The sequence below is a fragment of the Choloepus didactylus genome, chromosome 3 (assembly GCF_015220235.1).
Source record: "Choloepus didactylus isolate mChoDid1 chromosome 3, mChoDid1.pri, whole genome shotgun sequence".
NCBI classification, from domain to species: domain Eukaryota; kingdom Metazoa; phylum Chordata; class Mammalia; order Pilosa; family Megalonychidae; genus Choloepus; species Choloepus didactylus.
This window is the reverse complement of record NC_051309.1, coordinates 40,562,295-40,585,474: the sequence shown is the minus strand read 5'-3', so window position 1 is coordinate 40,585,474 and position 23,180 is coordinate 40,562,295. Positions and strand designations below refer to the sequence as shown.

The window sequence follows — 23,180 nt, the reverse complement described above, 5'->3', positions numbered from 1 at the left end:
TCCAAATTTGTAAAATGGAGATACTGCCCATCTTTTAGGCATTTTTAAAGAGTTGAAAACCACTTAGGTAAAGTTCAGAGCAGTCAATAAATAGCAGCTGCTTTTACAGCATTTCATAATTTATAATGTACTTTTACATACATGATTTCACTTCTTCCTAACCTTTAATAAACTCAAGCCTGCCATTTGCACCTAAGCCGCACCCCAAAGTTCCTCTAACTGAACTGCAGGAGAGCAAACGTGTTTCACTTTGATTTCATCTCTTTTGCCAGTGCTGATCTATGGACAGTGGAAGTCTATCATGCAGTGGTGAGGAGACCAGGGAGGATGGGTGGCCTTTCATCCATGCAATATAACCAGAGTCCTGATAAGCAGAGCAAGTTCAGAAGTAGTTCAGCTTGGAGAAACCAGAGGAGGAGACAGAAAGAGATCACCACGTGACAGAAGCAGAGCCTGAACCACTCCGAGAACGCTACAGACTTGGGAGAAAACATGGCCTTGCCAATACCTTGATGTTGGACTCCTGACTTCCCAAACTGTGAAACAATAAATTCCCGTTGTTTAAGCCAACCCATTCTGTGACAGCTGTCATAGCAGCCCTGGCAAGTCAAGACAAGCCCATATGCAAAAGCATACCTGTTTATTTGCATATGGCCCATCTCAAATACAAAGGGCCATTCAAAGACATTATTAGATCCCCTACTCCTTAGGTGAGACAGAAAGTAACAGAGCCAGGACTAGAACCTGGTATCCCAAGTGATAAGCATAATCACTAAAAGGACCTTGTGAACTCAGGTGCAATATAGGAAGCTAACATAAAAATACATGAAACACCAGGTGGAAGGCAACAGGGTGTGGGGAGATGGTGAGGCACAGTCTGCCGGCATTCAAATTGAATTGTTTTTCTCCAAACAGGACAGTAGACAAATCAAAAAACAAAAAAACGGCTGCAGGCCACCTGTCTACAAGCCTGCAACATATTACACTGTGAGCAGTAATTACTGCTAATAACCTTCTTTCAAAGTGTTTTGACACACATTTTTTTTAAGAATAGCCTTAAAATGGTTATCTAAATTTGGGCAGAAATATTTAAAATAAAAAATGCAGTATATGTCCTAAGGAAGGTGATGGCTAGAGATGTGAAAGCAAAGCAAATCCAGGGAAGCTTTCTGGAGGAGGTAGCATTTGAGCTGGCAGAGATATTTTTTTTTTTTTTTTTTTTAAGTAAAGGAAGAGAAAAACAATCCATGTAAAAAGAAAAGTAATAAGCAAAAAGAGCAAAGTTTGACTATCTGGGAAAAATAAATAGTTCCATTTGGTTGCAGCATAGGGTAAAAATCTTGGCATTAGAAGAAAACATATGAAAAATCATCTGAGACCAGATGGTGAAGCCCCTTGACTGCCAAGCTAAGGAGTCTGGCATTTATTGGGCATTGGGGGTGGGAACGGTCAGGCCAGAAAGTTTTTGAGCTGAAAATGGCCCGATCAGAGAATGGGGTTTCTAGGAGATGAATTCGTTTTGTTGATCTTACCGAATCTTACTTAACAACATGAAGCATTATTTTTTCCTAGACAACTTCAAATCTGAAAAATGTCATTATTCTTAGCATATGTTTTGAAAAATAAACTTAGTCACTATAAATGTATATGAGCCAAAGGGGGCATAAAAACTGGCAACAAATACAGAGATTGTGGCCATCTGTTTCTGTTGCTCTGAGTAGAAAATAGCAAACAGAGCTTTTTTAAAAAGCGTATAACTATAACTGAAGTCATATTTTCCAGTTTAGGTTATCCACAAGTGACTGCTTACAATTTTATTTGTCTGGCATTTTCAATAAAATATACCATCCACAGGGCATCATGAAAAACGAATTTGTGTGACATCATGCAAGGAAAGCATGGAAGGATGGAAAGGAGGGAGGGAGGGAAATGATATGTAGCTTGTCAGGAATTGTAAATCAAATTTCAGAATTCACCTTTTTTTTAAGTAATAAGGATGAAAAAGGAAAACATCTGAGAATCTGTTCTGAACTTTTTACAGAAAAAAATGGTGTAGGGTAAAAAGATTGTTTAAAGTCAGAAAAGCCATATTATAATCTCAATTCTCATCACTATACATTCTTGATGACAGATAAATTTCCTCATCTCTAAAAGGGTGATATTGTTTATTAGTTTAATGGTTGTTGTAAGGGCTAATAATATTGCATAATATCATACTTTCTTCCTATATATTCATTTCCTTCCTTCCTTTGGAAAGGAAGGTACATGCCTGCCGTGATGCATTATAAAAACCCATCAGCTGCTTACATTCTGCCAACCCATGAAGCCTAAATGTTTATACAGTCAGTGTGATCCTACATGCAAGTAGGAGGGAGGCAGTGGTACAAATAATCCCAAAGATCTCATTACAATAATCCCTTACGCTTCATTGTGGCATGCGTCAAGTGATGTCTGCGGGAATTCATTACTGTACTTCTGTTTTCTTTAGCTTAATATTGAAATTAGTTGGCACCCCTGAGTACACTATATGAAGTCAAAAGAAGACACGGGGAAAATACACGGAATGGCAGTAGACAGAAAAGCCATTTGGTGCTTTAAAATTTTTAGAACAAAGCACAGTGAGGACAATCAGCTGGAAATTTGTTCATTCATCCACAAATATTTATTAAGCATCTATTTGGGGCCAGGTACTATCTAGGCTTTGAGAATACAGCCGTGAACAAAGCAAACAAAAAAACCCTGCATCAAACTGGAAACAGTGGCTAGCTCTAGAAGCATGATGGAGAGAAAGACTTTGCTTTTTTACTTTTTACAGTTTCTGAATTCATCAGATTATGGATGATTTTTAACTGGAATGGTTTTCCATGTTTTCCAAAAGAATAAAGATTAAAACTGAGCTAAAAAAAGGATGAGACAGTCTATACATACTGACATAAAAATCAATTCATGATGCATCAAGTGAAAAATCTAGGTTTCAGAGCTATGTGTAGTGTGATCATATATATGTTTAATACATAGATTTCTTTAAAATGTCAACTGGTGTTAGACAGCAGAGTTATCTCATCAATGCCTTAGTGAATTATTTCTGAGCCCTTCCTCTTCCTCATCACCCACATAGAGCATCACTAAGTACAGACTTCTGCTTCAGAGCAGCCTTCCCCTTTTCGAACGTATCCCCTTCTCTCCACACGGCCTGCCATCACCTTAGGTAAGTCCTTCATCATCTCTCACTGGGACCACTGCAAAGTCTCCTTACTGGACTCAGTCCATCCTGCAATGGCCAGGTTTACTTCCCAAAGCACAGATCTCATTATGTCACTATTCGCAGTGACTACTGGATCAAGTCCAGTCTGCTCGGCATGGCTTCCAAGACTTCCAAATCTGGCTGCAACCTACCTGTGGTGGACAAGGATTCCTACCTACTAACAATTCTCTTCATTTCCGCTTTACTATAGAACCTTAATTTTGTTCAGGTAATGAATAAAGATCGTTGACCTCAGGGTTACCACTAAGGGATGCTCAAGAGTTGGCACAGAGTACACAATTTTTTCATTGAATGAATAAATGGTATTAATTAGTCATGTTAATCCCATTCTTCTTCCCAAGTAATAAGTCTACAAGGCAGCATGTCTATACCTTCCTTCTTGCTTGGAACTTTGTTGTGAGAGGAGCTACAGCAACCATGTTGGAGCCATGAGGACACAAAATGAAGTCAATATGCTAAGGATGGCAGAGTAGCAGGAGATGAAAAGCCTGTGTCATTGATGACACAGATCTGGCCTCTCTGGAACTGCTCACCTCCAGATGCCTCATTAAATGAGATATATAAACATCCTTATTGCCTAAACCAGACCTTAATGTGCCTATGAATCACTTGGAAATCTCACAAAAATGAAAATTCTGATTCAGGAGGCCTGAGGCGGGACCAAGAATCTGTTTTACTAACAGGATTTCAGGTGATGTTGCTACTGAGGGACCACATTTTGAGAAACTAGGACATAAACCACTTTAATTGGGCTATTATTTTAAACTGAACTTGTCCATGCTATAGCTTGTCCCTCCCCACATACCAAGCTCCCCATAGACTAACTATCCAAACTGCTCCCATGTACAAACAGCCTCCCTGGCTTAACTCATGACTATCCCTCCCTTTAGGGAGCTATAAGCTTCTGTAATTTTACCACTATTCTTCACATCAGTCTTGGCCACTTTTTTTCACTCATTGACCTTTATTTGCACTTATCCTCAAATATTTTTCTTCTACAGTATCTTATTCAAACCATTATTAAACAATTATAGCAACATATTTAACAGGCAAAATGATTTTGAAAGACCTCAAACTCTTTTGCAAAATTATTCAATTCCCTCGTAAATGCTATATATTACACTATGTAACTGACAGTGTTCTATTTAAGTAATGTAGGAATCAATGAGTATATGAGCAGTGTCCTACTAGTAAGACAGGCTCGATCCACTCCTTAATTAAGCTTTAATGCTACGTGGCACTTTGAAAGCATTTTTTCTAAAGCCCAATATTAAAATGTATCTGTGTAAAAGTGAGCTCAGAAGAATTATTCATGATCGTTTCCAGATTTAAAACATCATCCCTCTCTTATCTGTCCAAGAAATTCTCACCTGATTCTATTTCATTAATTAATAATAGGCTTTTCATACCACACTGTGTTTCCACGTATCTTTTTTTTTTTTTTTACTTTATTCCCAAATTTAGCCTTCAGACTTTCAGCCCTAGCTTGTCAGAAAACATACCAAATTACTGGACTTGAATGCAATATGTGTCTTCATGCCAGGGTGGGAGAGGAATGGAGAAGTGTGTGCAGTTTTCCTGGTGTCCTGCACATCCACTGGCACATCCTCAGTCAGCACACAATGGTGACCGCACATCATCAATCAAATGTGTTGACTGGATTTGCTTTCCACTATAAATCAACCCAATCTCTCCACAGCCCCAACCAATGCAAAACTATCCCAGAATCTCTGCAAACCACAAGCCACATGCAGTAACTGAAAAACCAGGACCCAGAAGATGGGGATTTTAATTCAAATTGCACCAAAGACTTAGTGCCAAGAATATCAACATCCCCTCAAAGTCAACAGAACTTTGTCACACACTGTAAAAGTTAAAAATCTAAAAACTACCCTGTGACATCCCAAACTGACTCAGTGAAGGCCACAACAAAATCTCAAAGAACTGGGTGAAGATGCAGGATAAAACATCTCAGCATCACTAGAATGAGCTGGAAGCCACAAGGCTACTACCAGTTGCAGGCTTTATGGCAGGCTCAGCCTGGCTAACACTGTGGCTCCCTGATGTTTCCCCTTATTCCCCACTTCCATCTCCTTTAAAGCCTTCTCCAACCATCACCCAACAATTGTAATCCACGGAGAGGCTTATTCACAGCTTGAGGACTCTTAACTATTAATGTGTAGATTTGTGCAACCACGGGGGTGGTGGAGTAGGTACTGGGGGGACATGGAAAGGTAAATGCCCATTATCAACTGAACTTCATGTCAATTTTCTAAAAGCTAAAAATCTTAACTTAATGATTTACTCCTCTGGGCAAAGACTGTGACCTCTTTGTAGATTCTGTGTTTCATTCTCCCAGACAAATAATGTAACCACTTTACAGATACTAAGTGTTCTACTTAACAGATAATATGACTGCTTTCAAATGTTTGTTTCCCACAATCTCTTCAAATATTGTTTTTGAAGTTAGCTAATATATGACTGGTCCACTTTCCCGTCCTTGCTGAGTGTCACATGCCTTGTCAGCTCTAGCTGAGTGTCACAAGGCCCCTTCCCCACTGACCACGTAAGATAAATCTTGCAGGGGGTCTTGGGTATGCTCAGGAATAAAAAGTCTGTAAGTTTGATGTTAAAGAATTTGGGTATGGTGGCCCCTGAGCCTAGACAGGTATAATTCTCCACTTCCATCCTATAATGAAGTCCTCATAACAGCAAAGTCTTGTTTTTAAATTCTGAATCTGTGCTCTTTTCTAAAACTTATAATTACAGAAATTTCAAATATACAGAGAAGTTGAGAGGATTTTCTAATGAACTCCAAGGTCCCTATCACCCAACTTCAATAGCTGTCAAGTCAGGACCAAGTTTGTTTCATCTGTACTCCTACCTATTTTTCCAAGAGATTATTTTATGGACCATCCCTGACATATTATTTCATCCATAAATATTTCAGAATATATTGCTAAAAGATAAAGACTCTGTGATTTGTACTTTTTTAACCATGAAGGACAACAGATTTTCAAGTCATCAAGGCCCAAACTGGGGGGAAAAGGCATAGTACTGCCTAGCCTATAATAAATAATTTTTTAAAAAGTTCAGTTGGAAGTATTCCTTCAAAGCAGGCTTTAAGGCACTTTTTCATGAATGTACAAAAAACTTTTCAAAAGTCATTACGCCTTATAATAATAGAATTGCTGTACTAGGCACTATATTCTTCTACATAGATTAACAAATAAAATCCTCATAACGACCCTTTGGGGTAGGTTCTCTGATGAACTCCATTTCACAGGAAAGGAAAATGAGGCACAGAGAGGGGAAGGAAGAGGTCCAGGGTCATTCAGGAACAGAGTGGAAGCCCAGGCTCTCTCCAGAGCTCATGAGCTGTCATATCCTTGGCCTGGGGTATACTGCAATGTACAGCATTGCCTCAGTTTCTCAGTTTGGTTCCTCCAAAAACAGACCCTGAGACAAGAAAGCAGGGGCAGGGAGTTTGTCTGAGCGGAGATTCCAGGAAGCAGGAGGAGTAAACCATGATACAGCAAAGGGAGAAAAGCCAATAAAGGGTGTGATAATGCATGGGATACCTCTGGAGGCAATGGGGACTCAACTCCACTGGGGGTTCTTCCAAGGAATCAGGGAGAACACGGGTCAGCAAACTGCCACCCTCAGGCCAAATCTGGCCAACTACCTGTTTTTGTAAATAAAGTTTTATTGAAACACAGTCATACCCATTCTTTTTGCATTGTCTGTGGCTGTTCTCGCTCTCCAAGAACAGAGGTGAATAGCTGTGGCAGAGACCATATGGCCTGTAAAGTCAAAATTATTTACTCTCTGGTCTTTACAGAAAAGTTTGCTGACCCCTGAGGCAGCGCGTGACTCAGAAGCATCCCAAGGAGGAAAAGAGGGAAGGCGGGTATTTATTCACCAACTCCTCCACCTTCATTTGATTGGGGGTAGACCAAAAGTCCAGGTATCAACAGCATGTACTACAACCTCTACATGCTTCAGAAGCCTCATCTATAATAAGGAAATAGTGATATTTACCATATAGATAAGTGAAAGAATTAGTGGGAAAATACATGTAAGTGTCTCACACATAGTAAGTGCTCGATAAAAGTTGTTGATTATTTTGCAAATACTTTTCCTAAACACCAGTATTAGGAAGCCCTTCACTGATACCTGGAGCCTAAGTCTCAATTCTTCACTACTGAGACAAAATTTCAAAAGAGTCCCCACGTGTTTTGTTAAACACAAAATAAATCAGATGGCCTGAAAATAGATAACTTCCTGCTTGGATGATTAATACCTGCCTCTCTATCAGAAAAAGTAGCCATTAATTTTTTAAGCAAACCTGATAAACAACATTACTTATAGTAGCAAAATAGCAGAAACAATCTAAATGTCCATCAACTGATGATGATAAACAAAATGTAGTATATCCATACAATGGATTATTTGGCCATAAATAATAAATGTCCTAATATGGATGAACCTTGTGAACATCATGCTACCTGAAAGATTCCAGTGCCAAAACACATTTGCTAAGATTCTACTTATATGGAATGTCCAGAATAGGCAAATCATAGAGACAGAAAAGATTAGCAGTTGCCTAGGGCTGGGGGGTGGGGAAGGGTGACCACTACAGGGTTTCTTTCAGGGGTGATGAGAAGATTCTAAAATTAGATCATGGTGATGCTGCACAGTTGTGTGAATATATTAAACCCATTGAACCATACGGTGTCAGTGGGTAAATTACACCTCAATAAAGTCGGTTTTTTTTTTTTAAAAAAAAAAAAAAAAAAAAGCTAAATGAGAAAAGACAAATTTCTGTACTTATTATAGATTATCCACAAAATGTTCTCAGTAGAAGTTCTTCTTCTCATGCCCACTGGTCTCCATTCTTGGCCCCCTTGATGCTCCCCCGACAGGTTGCCTCTAAAATCTCCTTCATTCTGTGCCTGATCATTCTTCTGGCTTTACCTTCACACTCTTTTCTACTATGGGTCTCAGGTCCCAAGGTCAGACTGCATCCTGGGCACACTACAAACTGGCTGTGTGACCTTGGGCAAGTTACTTAACCTTTCTGGCCTTCAGTTTTCTCATCTGTAAAACAGAGATATTAATAATATCCACCTAGTACTATTACTATTATTATCATTAACTGACATTTACTGAGCACTAACCGTGTAACAGACCCTGTTCTTTTTTTTCCAGTTTTTTTTTTACAATAAACTGCATATATTTCAAGTGTACAATCTGACATGTTTTGACATATGAATACACCATGAAACTACCACAATCAATTTATCAGACATTTCCTTCACCCCCATAAATTCTTGTGCCACTTTGCAATCCATCCTTCCCTCCACCCTGTCCCCAAGCCACCAATGATCTATTTTCTGTCACCAAAGATTAGTGTATTTTCCAGACATTTATATAAATGGAATCATATAGTACGAATGATTTTTTTTTGGGGGGGGGGGGCAGGGATTGAAGGGAGTTCTCGCTTGTTTCACTTAGTATAATGATCTTGAGATTTATCCCCGTTGCTGTGTGTACCAACAGTCCATTCCTTTATACTGCTGAGCAGCATTCTATTCATCATCTTTGGATGGACATCTGGGTTGTTTTCAGTTTCTGTATTGTTTTCAGTTTGGGGCTCTTTTTTTATAAAGCTGGGAGCATTAGTGTAGACGATTTTGTGCAGACATGTGTTTTCATTTCTCTTGGATAAATACCAAGGATTGGAGCCCTGAGGCTGCACCTAAATTTTGCAAAGCCCAGTAGAGCACCTGGCTCATGGCAGGCAGGCAGCAAAGAAGACTGCCAGTATCAGCACTGCCATGACTTCCACTTCCATCTCTCCTCTCTCCCTCATGTCCTCTGCAGACACCACTGGTCCCCTGATGTTGCCACCACAGCTCTTGTTTCTCAGCACTGCAGCCATTAAAATTCTGCTTCCTCTTCCTGCAGCCGATGCCTTGGGCCACTGCTGACCCTTCAGCACCCTGGCTGTGGTCTAGCCTCTCCTCAGGACATGACAGAATTGTTCATTTCCTGCTCAGACAAAACAAGGGTGTTATTTTAACAGGTTCATACGATACTGGTTTTTCCAACATTTCTAGTCTACTGAGGACTGTTTGTATAACAGGCAAGACACCTTGACAAGAGCAAATTAAATTCGGATTAAAATATCAAATTTCACTGTTTTCACCTATTTTAAATGTTGCCACTTTCACTGGTACCTGCTTTTAAAGAGCCAGTGTTTCTTTGTAAAAACAAAAGATGATGCTGTTCTGACATAGTCTTTACAGCCTTGCTATAGTCACATGTTGTGAAATAATATTATTTTTCATGAAGGCCCTTCTCTGTTATCAACACTCAAAAAGTCCACATGGTTTCAAATTAATTACAGCTGCCTTTTATTTTGGCTATAATTCCAAACTGGAATTGCCTTTTTTTTCTATCTTTATACTTCATTATTAGCCCTACAAAAGTAGGGCCTCAAAAAATTGGGTATAAACTCGGAATTGTTTCTCTCCACGTAAATCTTCAGTAAAGGTGAAAGATTTATACGATCTGAAGAGAAACCAGAGTATTGGAATTGTCTTAATTGTTCCACATTTTTAAGTAATCAACCCGTATCTGTTGAGTAGATTCTATCCAAAAGACCTGAACTCTATCTCATTTCATGAATATGAAACAGAACTGCTACCAGTTCAAATACTAATATGGCGCTGATTTCAAATATAGAGGCTTTGTACAGGAATTCGGGATGTCACATAATAATCATATCTGTTCCCCTCAGTGTAGAAATACTATATACTGGCCGTTTGGTAAAGAAGAAATACACACCAGTTCAAAAATTACATACACAGTATCTTTCATTGATATAAACTTGGGCATGTGACAACAGAGAGCAAAGCAGGCTAAATTGGAGTGCTGGCTTTTGCTCTTAGACTTTTAGAGTTTACACTGAATACCAGTCCAAGGCCTTCTTTTGGAGACAGTCTCAATGACTGATTGAGGTCAGCCACATAACAACCTGAAATGCATTTATCCAATTCCCTTAAGTACATCATTCAGTTTATAGCTGTAACATGACTTTTTGTAGATTCCTTTCAAATATGATTTTTAACAACAACCAGACCTACTTAGTTAAAATGCAAATCACTTACATGAGCAATGACTCTGTTCCTTCTGAGAAATTGTCTCATTATAAGTGTCTGCTATTTGCAATGCCCAACCACTGTGTGGCACCTGTGAGCCAAAGACCAGGACAACCAGGAAAGTTAACAGCCACACACCTGCAACTAACTTCCCTGGCAGTCAGTTGAGGATGGGTCGGTTCTAAAACTTTATTACTTTAAAACCCCAGCAAAATATTATTTCCAACGACCTTTTTATTCTTTAAATAATAATAATAATAATAACTCTCCATCTGAGACAACCTGCACAGGAGGCTGTCCCTTCAGCAACTCAACTCAATTAGCGCAACGGCAGAGTGAGGACCTTCCCTGGAACAGAACTCAAATTTCAAATTTTTCTCACCCATCAAAACAACAGATGACAGCACAGCACTGAGCTCTCTCAAGCAAGAAATATCCAGTAGTATGTAACACTGCATGTGCAAAACAAACAGCACTGAGAGCTAGTCTGCTTAGCCTTTATTTAGTAGAAGTCTTCTACAAGTTACAATCCACCAGCAACACCACCTACAGCCAGGTCTTGAGAGTTCAAGTAACCACTTGATTCCCAAGCAAAAGAATATCAGACTACAAGTTTTATATGTACCTTACAAGCACGTGGTAATAGCTCTGAAGTCCAGCCCTGTCTGCTTTAAGAAATAATTCTTATCCAAGAAGTTTCTTGAAGATGTCTGTAAGGACAGATACCCAGCTGATAATAGTGGAATGGGGATTGGGAAGTAGGGAGCAGACTTACACTAACACTTCACACACTCCTGAGTTGACTGAATTTTACAGTGAGCATTTGTTATAAAATATTTTACATAAATAAAAATATTTTCTTGGGTTCTGATTGTTTCTGTTCAGTGGCGGACATGTATCTTTTTGGCTACCCAGCACTGAAAAACTATCATAATCAGGGGGAGATCCTAAAACAGGTTCCCACGTCCCCTCCGCTGACCAGGGACAAACACTCACTCTTTCCTGCTTTCTGGCAGCTAATGGGCAGGCAACTGGCCTTGGTTCAGCCAATCAGATATTCCTGTGTGGGACTTTGAATCTTGAAAGAGTAACTTCAAGACACAGGGTCAGGGAGAGCTAACAAAAGAGGGCAGTGGAGTCAAGAGCCTGATGGTACCGTGGCTAACAGCCAGTGGTGGCTGTGCCAGGGACAGCACTGTCTGGCAGCAGCTGTGTCAGCCCTGGTGCCTTTAGCAGGTGCCCTGGTCCCTTTGACACAATCTTGGTCATGGTTCTAAGTGCCTGGCTCCCCTTAGTTGCTGCTCCTTTGCAAAGCTTGATTCTCTGGCCTTCACGTCAATTCTGTAAACTCCAATATCATTCCAACAAATCAACAAATTCTTTCTTTCCTTTTTTTTGCTTAAAAAAGCCAGGGTTCTTTCTCAGAGCCAAGAACACTGACCACAATTTGTTCACTCATTCATTTATTCATTCAATAAGGATTTGTTAACTGCCACTATGTGCTGGGCACTCTAAGCATATGACTCAGCAATGAACAAAACATTTAAAAATCCCTTCCCTTGGGATTTTTTTTTTATATTTGTAATGTATATCACTTCTTCCCAGACCCTGTTCTTCCTTTACCTTCTCCAGAAATCTGTTTTATTTTACTATTTATGCTACCCTTCCAGCCCCAAGCCAAGCTGCACATTCTCAGCTTCCCTTACATTACGGAAGCAAAGAACTTTCCATGTCCTTCTGGCCGTGCTTTTGAGTTCAGAGCAAACTCTTCTCTGATACCACAAATGGTCATTCATTGTCACTCCCTAAATGCTTATTAAGCACCTAGACTACTCCAGGCAATCTGCTAGGAGTTGGAGGCACAATGTTGAACTAGTCACTGTCCTCGTAGAGCTTATAGTGCAGCAATAAAGACAAGTGATGAGCTCTAAAAGGATGATGGAGCCATCGGAGCACACGATCTGAACGCCTTACCTAGACTGGGAAGTGGCCAGAGAAAGCTTCCCAGGGCAAGTGATGTTTAACGTGAGATCTGAAGGAATGAGTTACCCTAGCCAGCTGAAGAGGATACAGAGTACTCCAGTCAGCATCTGCATAAACAATAGAGCCAAGAGAGAGTATGGCACATTATAGAAAACGGAAGGAGCTCAGTATGGCAAGGCACGAAAAGTTAGCAGTCATGGGTGGTAGGGTGATGGTTAAGGTGAGACTGAGCAGGTAGATGAAGAATCTTACTAGCTTTCCATAAGAAGTAAAACTTTATTCTCAGAACAATCAGAAGACTTGTAAGGTTTTAAGCAAAAGTGGGAGGTGCGTCATCAGATCTGCAAATTAGAAAAATCAGTCTGATTGCCTGGTGAAACGAACTGGAGAGGGGAAACAATGGAGGCATCAAGATTACTTAAGAGCCCACCAAAATAGTCCAGGTGAGAAATACTATCTTCTGGACTAGTAGAGGTAGGAGACACAAAGGAAGAAGAAATATTCAAGAGATATTTACTGTGTACAATCAAGAGGACTTGACAATTGATGGCTGGATATCCAGTGATTAAAGAGAGCAAGAAGTGGAAGACGACACCCAGGTTTCTGATTTGCACAGCCCAGAGGACAGTGGCCATGAATCAATAAGAAATGAAATGCTGGGGAAGAAATGAGTATCTTTTGGTCATGTTCCATTTGAGGTGACCAAGGAGACCTTCCTGATTGTCAGCTGGATACATAAATCTGCCTTTCAATGCAGAGCTCTGAGCTGAAGGAATGGATCCAGGTTACACAGACAGTTATCAAAGTTATAGTAATAGTGAGATGACACTGAGGGAAGGTACACTCATTTGAAAGACTGTATTATTGTTACAAATATTTATTTTTAACAGTCCTTCTTCTAATGCTGAAGGAGGATAAGGTTTTGCCATCCGGTTGATGACACTGCCCATGTGTCTTGATTTACTAGAACGTGAGCTGAAGTGATATGTGTCACTTTCTTTCTGTGCAGAAACTCTAAGGCTAGCTCAAGATTCTCCAAGGTCTCTCTTCCCTCTGCCATGACCAACATCATAATTCCAGAGAGAGGCTGTTCAGTCTCAGATCATGAGGAACTGAGCTGTAGCCAACTCACAATGCACATGAGGCTAGAGAAAGATAAGACACACCTGTTATTGTAAGTCACTGAGATTTGGGGGTCATTTGTTACTGCAACAAAACCAAGCCTGCCCTGACTGATACAGGTGGGAAGTGTGGGAATTCTGTGGATAAAAAAACTTGTAAACTCTGCTTCTGTAGCAGAAGACTGCCTTTGTCTAAAAGCCTATCGAAGACGATGGGAATGTCTTGCTTTGCTACACTATGTTCTTGCATGTAGTAAATTCCACTACCAAGGCCAGGTTTATCTGTTGTCTACTTGCCTGTTGATCTTTGTGTCATAAGGTTCAGAACGTTCTGCCTCCCCTCCTGCCTCCCCAAATAGTCTTGAGTGCCAGCATATCTCCCTACCCCAAAAATCTCAACAAAAGCCAAGATGAGAATTGCTCAGGAGGACACTCTCTCTTGAGTTGTTCTCACTCTCACCTCTCTTGACTTTTGTCTCAAGTAATTCATTTGCATCATCGTGGTTACTGCTGGACAGGAAACCACAGGGAAGGACAGAACCTTTAGGAAAAGCAACACCTAAAGGTCAGTCAATAAAGTGGAGCCTACAAAGAATCCCTTACCGCAGTCTCACTCACAGAAACCTCTGCAAAGTGGCCTTTGTCAGACTCTTCTGCTGGTCAGCTCAGGTTTCCATCCTAACAAAAGCAAATCTTACTTTCCTTTTTTCTGTCCACTCTACTCCCTTTCCCTCTGTTGAAAGCAATATGCATCACCTTTTCAGCCCAGGGTACAAACTTTGTACAGGGAACAACTGGGGATAGATGAGAGCAGAAGCAGAACACCTTCTCACCTCCCTCCATCTGTCCCTGCCCTGGCCCAGCCCGTGGCTCACTCTCTTCCCTCCCACCAGGTTTCAATACATTTCTTGGATTTACTTCTGGCTAGCCTTGTTCTTAGTCTTGAACCCACCCTGTGCCTGGGGTTGTCTGAGCTGCCTCATGTATATTTGACCCTGGCACAGCCTCTGGGACACCCTGTGGCTGTGCTGCCCTGAGCTTCTGGCCATGGCTCCTGGATGTGGTCCCAGACAGATGGCTGTCCAGCCAGCTGATCTTTCCAGATTCTAGTCTGGTTCCTTTCCCCTCCATATCCTGCCCCCACCACAGCATTCAGGGCACGACACACTGGATGCCTCTGTCCAGAGCTTTTCATCCATGAGCTTTCTCCTAGCTGTGGGCAAGTGCCTTCATTTACACAGACACATGCAACATGGGTGGGTTCTGCTCACCTCCAACAGGGCCGTCCACCTCCCCCACCTTCCAGGCTCCTTCTACCATATATCAGGGCTGAGTGTGTTGCCCTCTTTTCCAAATTAATGAGACCATGCCACTTCCCCTGGTTTAGGCCCAGTCCCCAAGTCAGAGGTACCCAGCCTACCCGTGATGATTATAATAGGCCTGGAGGCCAAGATGGTGAATCAGACCTATCCGTTTAAAATGGTACTCATCGTCAATAGTTCATACACATTCTTCACAATGTTAGCCTCTTACATTTATTGAAAGCTTACTGTTGTACAAAGTTGTACAACCATGTGCTAAACATTTAACATGTATTGTCTAATTTACTTCTCATTGTCAAAGAGGAGGCATTATTTTCCCCCATTTTACAGATAGTAAAACTTAGAAATTAAAAGTTTACATAATTGCCTGAGGCAACACAGACAGCACCAATAGGGTTGTACATTTGACTGACTCTATAGCCTTTGTCTGCTTTTACTATTCTGCTATATGTGTGTGGTGTGGTGTGCTTATACAAATATAGGTGCATATATAAATATAGGTATATGTGTGTGTTTATATATGTATATATATTATGCACATATACATATTTGTATATATGCAAATAAGTATGTGTACATTTTATGTATGTCTGTGTATGTGTATATGTGTGTGTGTGTATATATGGTGGTAAATGAGTCTCTATATGTTGATATACGAGTGTCCATATGTTGGTATATATGTGTGTATACGTATATGTTGTATATACATAGATACGTAGCTGAAGGCATCAAAATATTCTGATCTTAGGTTAGAAAGTAGGTAATAGATTAAGTTTTAGCCACCTGGTATCATCACATCTAGTGCCAGACAACATTCCAAGAGAAGTTTCCAAACTCTTTTTAAATTATATTTTATACAAAAGTCATTGAAAAATTGCCCTGTGAGGATAAAGTGCAAGGAATCCTGGATTCCAGGCCCAGCTTTGCCACCACCCCACACGTAACTTTTCGGAGTCAGTTCCCTATCTGTAAAATGAAAGGGGCTGACCTGATACCTTATCAAGGCTACTCCTGCTCTAAAATGCCACAATTCAGAAGAAATAAAATGTTAGATCAAATCCCTCTCAAAAGAATTACTTAATATTTAAAGTAAATAATACTTGCTTATAATAGTTATTGATATTTGCGCTGGATTTCCCAGTGCTTTCTTTCCATCCTGAAATCCTTGTAAAATTATTTTCCCCAAATATCAATGAGAAAAAAAGTTTATTCCAAATGAATGTTTATCCAGCCTAATGAATGTATTAAAATGGAACAGTTACAAAATATCAGTGGTAATTCTTAGTTTCACATATAAACTAAAAGGTCAGAAATCAATGAAACTGTATATTCTCTCTAAGTTTAGTGGGCTAAACAGTGCAACGTCAAAGAAATCGGGTCTAGAGAGCATACAGAAGCTATTTTTGTAAAGGGCAAAATAAAGGGGCTCAGTCTTTACGCATCTTTTAGAGGTGACGTCAAGTTAGGTTTCAGAGATCTCACCAGCGATTCAGACTGTTTATTCTGGCAAGAGCCCACTAATGCAATCTTTAGCTGCCACTAGGGAAAAAACAATGCCAGATGAGTTTAAGATTTTCTCAGATGATTCAAATTTGTTAGTCAAAATCCCACCGACAGAAGGCTGATGGAGAAAAACAGAACAGATAGCAAAGAGAAGGCTTTTAGACAATAATTCATTATTTTAAATTTTATTTCTTGATCTTGCTCCGTTAGTAGCATCAGAGCAAAACACCACTAGATTTGAAGCACAAGGAAGCTTAAAAGTTTTTTTTTAACATTCAAAGGATGAATTTGCAAAACATCTTGTATGAATGAATTTGAATAGGATGTAATGAGCGGAATGGAGTGGGTCAAGAGATCGTGGGAAGAGCAGTTCTTCATTGTCAGAAATTTCTGTGACTGCTAGAAATAAAAAGTGTAAAGTACTGATCCCAGTGGCTGGCAGAGTAGGCACTCAAGAAACGGTGACAACCATGATCATTCCTGCGTAAATCCAGTATCAACACTAAAGCCTAATCCATTCCTTCTCCATACAAATGGGAGGGTATAATCAAAGAATAATCCAGTATGGTTTTCTCTATCTCTGGTATAATGAGTTTTTATTTCCTGAAAGTGCCTAATTTTTTACCTTTTCATTACTGATTTTATGTAATTTAAAAAATTCAATTTAAAATAATTATTTTCTATTTTAATAACTGGCCAATACTCCTTTGGATAAAACAAAACTATGTTTAGCGTTTATTTCATTCAATATATAATCTTCACATGGCCATGGCAGATTTGCTGTCCTTCTAGAAATCTGTAATCATTCCAGATTTCTACCTAGTTACTTTAAATATTTGGCATTTAGCATTTCACTTTGTTTCGAGTTAGATATGGTCTCTTAAATGATTTTATTTAAATTTATTTGAGTAACAACGCAAAGCACAAAAACTGAACAAAAGCACAATGCAGTTGAATATGTCAAGCTCAAACACCTCTGCTCTTCGTTGCTACATGTAGCACACAATCACCCTCACACAGATCTGCCTTATAGAGAGTTTTAATGAGTTTCTTAAAAATTAACACAATGTCACCAGAAAAAAAGCTAGAGCATAAAAACTGGGACAGTATAATTTAGTGCAACCTAGAGTAGACAATGACGGTGATTAATTGTACAAATGTAAGAAAGTTCTTACATGAACTAGAACAAATGTACGTCACTATTACAAGCTGTTAATAATAACAGGGTGTCATATGGGAAAAAATGCAATTAATGCACACTAATGTTGATAGTTAACAAAAACGATGTATATTTTTTCATTAATTGTAACAAAGGCACTATACCAAAGATAAATATCAATAACAGAGGGATACAAGGGGTATGGAATTTTTTTTTTCCAGAAGAAATGAGAATGTTCTCCTATTGACAGTGGTGGTAAATGTATAACCATGTGATCATACCAAGAGCCATTGGTTATACACTTAGGATGGACAATATGGTGTGTGAATAAAACTGTTTAAAAAAAGAATGGGGGGGGGAGTATAAGGGGTATGGGATGTTTTGGGTTTTACTTTTCATTTTTATTTCTTTTTCTGGAGTGATGAAAATGTTCTAAAATTGATCATGGAGATGAATGCACAACTATGAGATGATATGGTGAGCCACAGATTGTATACTTCAGATGGATTATATGGTGTGTGACCATATCTCAATAAAATTGCATTAAAAAATAAAAATTAAAAGAAACTAACACAGAAGTACCACACTGTATTTCAATTTTGTGTATCTATGATAACAGTCTTTTATCTAACTGCTCCATGGATTAGAGCCTACAACCACAGTTTAGCCTTCTCAGAATGATTTACATTAATAGAAGAAAAACCTGGAAGGCAGGGAAATGCAGAGACCCTGATCAATTCCATTTCAAGGCCTTTTTGTTTGAATTGTGCACGGAACTGTTAGCAAATTGTCCAGTTTGCATTTCTTCTCTTTTCCCTTATTCAGTAAAAGACCACAGGAGAGGACTGGTATTTATGTCCAATTTGCAAGGGAAGGACCAAAAGCCCAGAGACAATCAAGGGATGGCTCTTCCCAAACGCATAAAGAGGCCCTGGCTGAGTTGGAATCACTCACACCCAGCCCACATTACCTCTTGCTTGCCCTGGGGATGAAGGGTTTTCCAAGCTAAGCTAAGAGAAGGCTTGGTTGGGACAGTTCCATTTCTTTGGCATCTCTCATATCTTATTTTTCTCTCTTCAACATTTTTAATAGCTTTATTGAGGTATAATTGATATCCAATACCTGCACATATTTAAAGGGTAGAGTTTGATCAGTTTTGACATTTGTACCTACCTACAGTGGGGTCATCACAATCACCATTATGAAGATATCCAGCACTGCCAAAAGTTTCCTGATGCCCTTAGTAAACCCTCCCTCCCACCCATACCCCACCCAGTTCCCAAGCCATCACTCATCTACTTTTGTCACTATAATTTCCATTTTCTAAAGTTTTATTTAAATGGTCGTACAATATGTAGTCTATTTTGTTGGCTTCTTTCACTCAGCATAGTGATTCTGCGATTCATATATGTTGCTATCAATTGTTCATCCTTTTTTTTTTTTTGCTAAGTAATATTCAATCATAGTTTATCTATGAACCTGTTGATGGACATTTCCTCAACATTTTAAACATCTTGTTACTGTGAAGAATAATCACACACAAGCAGACAAGTGTATAAAAGCACTTGAATTATAATAAAGCAGGCACATGTATAATTGCCACTCAAGTGAAGAAATGGATGACTGTCATCTCCCCCCACAAAGACCCTCATGTTCTCCCTCATGATCCCAACACCCCCTCCCTGTAAACATAGTGACTCCTGACTTCTAAGTATGCATCACTAAACAATGTATCAGTTCTCCTTTTACCCATTTTGAAATTAATATGAATAGAATCATCCGATGTGTATTTTCTTCTACCTGGTTTCCTTGGGTCAACATTATGGTTTTACATTCACCCATGTTTTTGCACACAATTGTGATTCACTCACTTTTGTTGTTCTTTAGTATTCCATTGTATTCCACAATTTATCTATTCTACTGTTGATGGACCTTTGGGTTGTTTTCAGTTTGGGGCTCCACAAACCATGCTGCTATCAACTTTCTGTTCATGACACCTGGTATTCATGTGCAAAAATTCCACAGAGAATATTCCTAGGAATGGAGCTCCTGGGTCATGGGGTGTAAATGTATTCACCTTTTGTAGATAATAATACCATTGTCGAAAGTGGTAGCCATCTTCATATTTCATTCTCTCACTTGCCTCTTTTTCCCTGTCGTCGTCCCTTTTTTCCTTCCTTTTCTTTCTTCCTAAGAGACTCTGGCACATACCCCAAAAAGGTCAGTTAATGCCATATAATTGAATACAACAGACTCACTGACATATTTCAAGTTAGGCAGGGCTATAAAAGACGTTTCCTTTCTGAATTCCTATACAAGTTAAGATCCTATTCAGCTATTCAAGTTAATACAGGTAATAATTAAACCTTCATTTATACCTTATGCCAAAGTTATCTTCATGTTAGCTGCCAAAAAGTTTGGAGTCAAATTTACCCATCTTCCACAAGTAAAGAGGACAGTGCTTCTGAAGTGTGATCCTATAACCACCTGCATCAGAATCACCTGGGAGCACATGTTGCTAATATGGTGTCAGGGTTCCTGGGGTGAGACCAAGGAAATTGCATTTTTAACAAATATCCCCATAGTGAATCCAGTGCATGCTCAATTTTGAAAACCACTGGTATAATGTTACATGGTACTGCAGCTTTCACTCTGACTCATTATTATGTTCTTGTCATTGTGTTCCTTTCCTGTGTCACCCAACCTTTAATCCACAGAATACTGTTGTATTTTATGTACACTTGTAAATTACCCATGATCGTTTCTGGTTCAAAGGCTGGGTTGGCTCTAGATAAATGCTGGACTAGATATATAAAAGTAACAGTTTGCTCTGGCTTCTCTTAACTGCAGATACCACTAACACTAGAAAATCATCAGGGATTATGAAGATATAAATTACTGAATATGGTTTTACGTTGGGCCAACTTGCAACTTCATCACATTAAAGTTAAAGCACCAATAGATGATGCAAGGCAATGATGGGCTCAAACTAGCAGTCCAGAAGTAAATTATTTGTTTCCTCTCACAATTCCTAAATCAAGGTTGTGTATCAGGAACAGTCATGCAGTGCTTCAGATAATTCTCATGTCCTTCAATTTCAAGAAGCTCCTTGTTCAAAATAACTGCTACAGTACAAAAAAAGGGAATAAATGGCCATCATAAATTTCTCAAATGTGTAATAGCATTCATTTCTTCAAAAGAAAAGGCTGGAATTTCTTAAGGTTGGATTCCTCATATTTTAGCTAAGATTCTGGGCACCCACTGAGGAGCACACAGAACTTGTAACCCAGGGCAGACAGTTGCAATTCTTCTGCCAAAAAGAGCCTGGAAGAAATCTGGCACAGGTCGACTGTTTATTGTGCACAGACAAGCTGCAAAATCAAAAGATTTCCAAAAGCATACCAACTGCAAGGGCTGGATGCCTTACTGTGGTGAGTAAGAGAGCACAGAATCCAAACAAGCTGTGCAGGAGGCAAAACAGAGCAGAGGATTTTGCCACCAGGATTATGAACTGTTAACAGAAGCAGAAGCTCAGCAGTCAGATGTAAAAGAAAGGAAGAAAAGAAAGACAAACTAAGGTTCTACTTACTGCATTTAACCTGATTGACATGAAACATATCTTATCTAAGACAGAAAACCCCTGGGCCAGCTCATTTATCAAAAGATTGCAAAGCAAAACACTACTCTGTTTTTAAACATTTATACATTGGTATTTACCATTGTTTGTTTAATCACAATGAGTTTGGCTGAAGCACACACACAAAAATATTCAATATTATAAAATACATACCCAAATTTTGTCTGACTTCCAGAAAGTAATCACATTATTTTTCACTTAATATCTAACACTTACATGCTAGTACTTCCTATTAGTCTCAAATCGGACCCTGTTCTAAGAACTTTACATATACAAACTCATTTAATCCTCACAACCCAGGATAAAGGACTATTATTATTCCCATTTTACAGATCAGGAAACTAGGTCCAGAGAGATTCAGTACCTTTCTCAAGGTCTTAAATCCAGTAAATGGCTCTAGAGTACATGCTTTTAATCTTATTTGCCATATGCTAAGCATTACTGTTTTTGTGAATGGGACAATAACCACCTGAATTTCAACCTGACTATTTCTGAAAGTGCATTAACTGAACAAAACTAAGTATTTGTATTGAAGCAGTTCAGCTTCACTCTGCAACACATGTTCTTTTTAAAGTTACATTTTATTTGCATAATGGCACTATGGTTGTTTCTATCATAAAAAAACTCATCCACCACATCTAAGGCAATGTAATAGCTGTCTTATGCTTTTATAAAAACATCACTGTGGTAAAGCAAAAATAAGGGCTGCCTACAGTTGGAACTGATGATCTTGACTCCCCAGATCAAAGAAAATACGAATTAAACACAATAGTTTTAAGAGAGAGACTCTTCAGGAGTAGCTTAAAAGAGGGAAAAATCTTGAACCCAATTAGCCCTGCTCGGTTTAAGGACCAAGACCTATAAGAAGAAACAGAATTTGCTTTTGCAGAAGAAAAGTGGGTTTTCGCTTCAAATGAAAAAAAAAAAAAAAAAATTAGAGATGGAGAGAGGTGACATTTCAGATGGGGCCATAGCATTGGAGGAGCTAGTTGATCTGTTCTTGTCTACATGACCAGCCTGTGTTCATTTGAATAGCTTCTAATATTTACATAATGATATTTCAAAGCACCTGGCCATAAAGCTTCTTCCAATAAATTCAGGTGAGACTCAGAGACCGTTGTTGAAAGTTCTAGTCTCTATAACTCAGAGATGGTGGTGGCAGTGGCCAAGCAAAGGCGGGACTGATGTCTCAGGTCTGGGTGGCTCTCTGTGGGAACTAGACTTGAACAGTATGAGCTCAATAAATATGAGTTGAATACAGAATCATCTCTCCAGGGCTCACCTAGAATTGGGGCTGCAGATCCAGAATATCTACAATTTCTACATCCCCAGAAGTGGGTGCTCAAAAGGGCAGAAGGACCGTTACATAGAGTTTTATGTGTTATTCACTGACCAAGGGTGCCCAGCAAAGAAGCAAGAGAATGAACTCACCTCCATTCCACTGGATAAGTTGGAGAGAAGGGCTCCCTCCTCCCAGAGGAAGGAAAGGGTGCATTTTTCTAATTTACACAAAGGGGCCATACGGTTTTGGCAGCCCTGGACAGCAATGCTAAAGCATTAAGAAGGAACCACATATCCACATACATGGGGGGGGGAAATGCAAGTAATGCAAATTAAGGTCTATAGTTAACAGTAACATTGTAATATTCTTTCCTTAGTTGTAACAAAGGCAATACAACAAAGCTAAATGTCAATAATAGAGGGATATAAGGGAAGGGTATGGGATTCTTTTTTTTTTTTTTTTTTTTTTGCCTTTCTTTTCAGAAGAAAGGGGAATGTTCTCATATAGGTTGTAGTGGTAAATGCATAACTATGTGATTATACCAGGAGCTACAGATTGTACACTTAGGATGGATTGTATGGTATGCGAATAAAACTGTTTTAAAAAAAAAAAAAGGAACCACAGCAACCAGACCTAAAGTGATAGGAGATAGAGAATATGTCATGGAGGCACGAAGGCAGGGAACCCACACCCTGGAGTGTATCCTGGTGTCATGTGCGTTATTTCTGCCCCTGGCCTCAGA

General features: G+C 39.3%; 1 protein-coding gene and 1 non-coding gene across 4 annotated transcripts in view; both read right to left on the bottom strand.

Annotated features, from left to right (window-relative positions):
• TBC1D1 (TBC1 domain family member 1) overlaps window positions 1-23,180 on the bottom strand; it is a 238,182-nt gene that overhangs the window by 185,963 nt on the left and 29,039 nt on the right. The window lies entirely within an intron of this gene.
• Window positions 9,747-9,861, bottom strand: LOC119530739. The gene has a single exon (XR_005216121.1). It is a non-coding gene; the product is annotated as a U5 spliceosomal RNA (small nuclear RNA).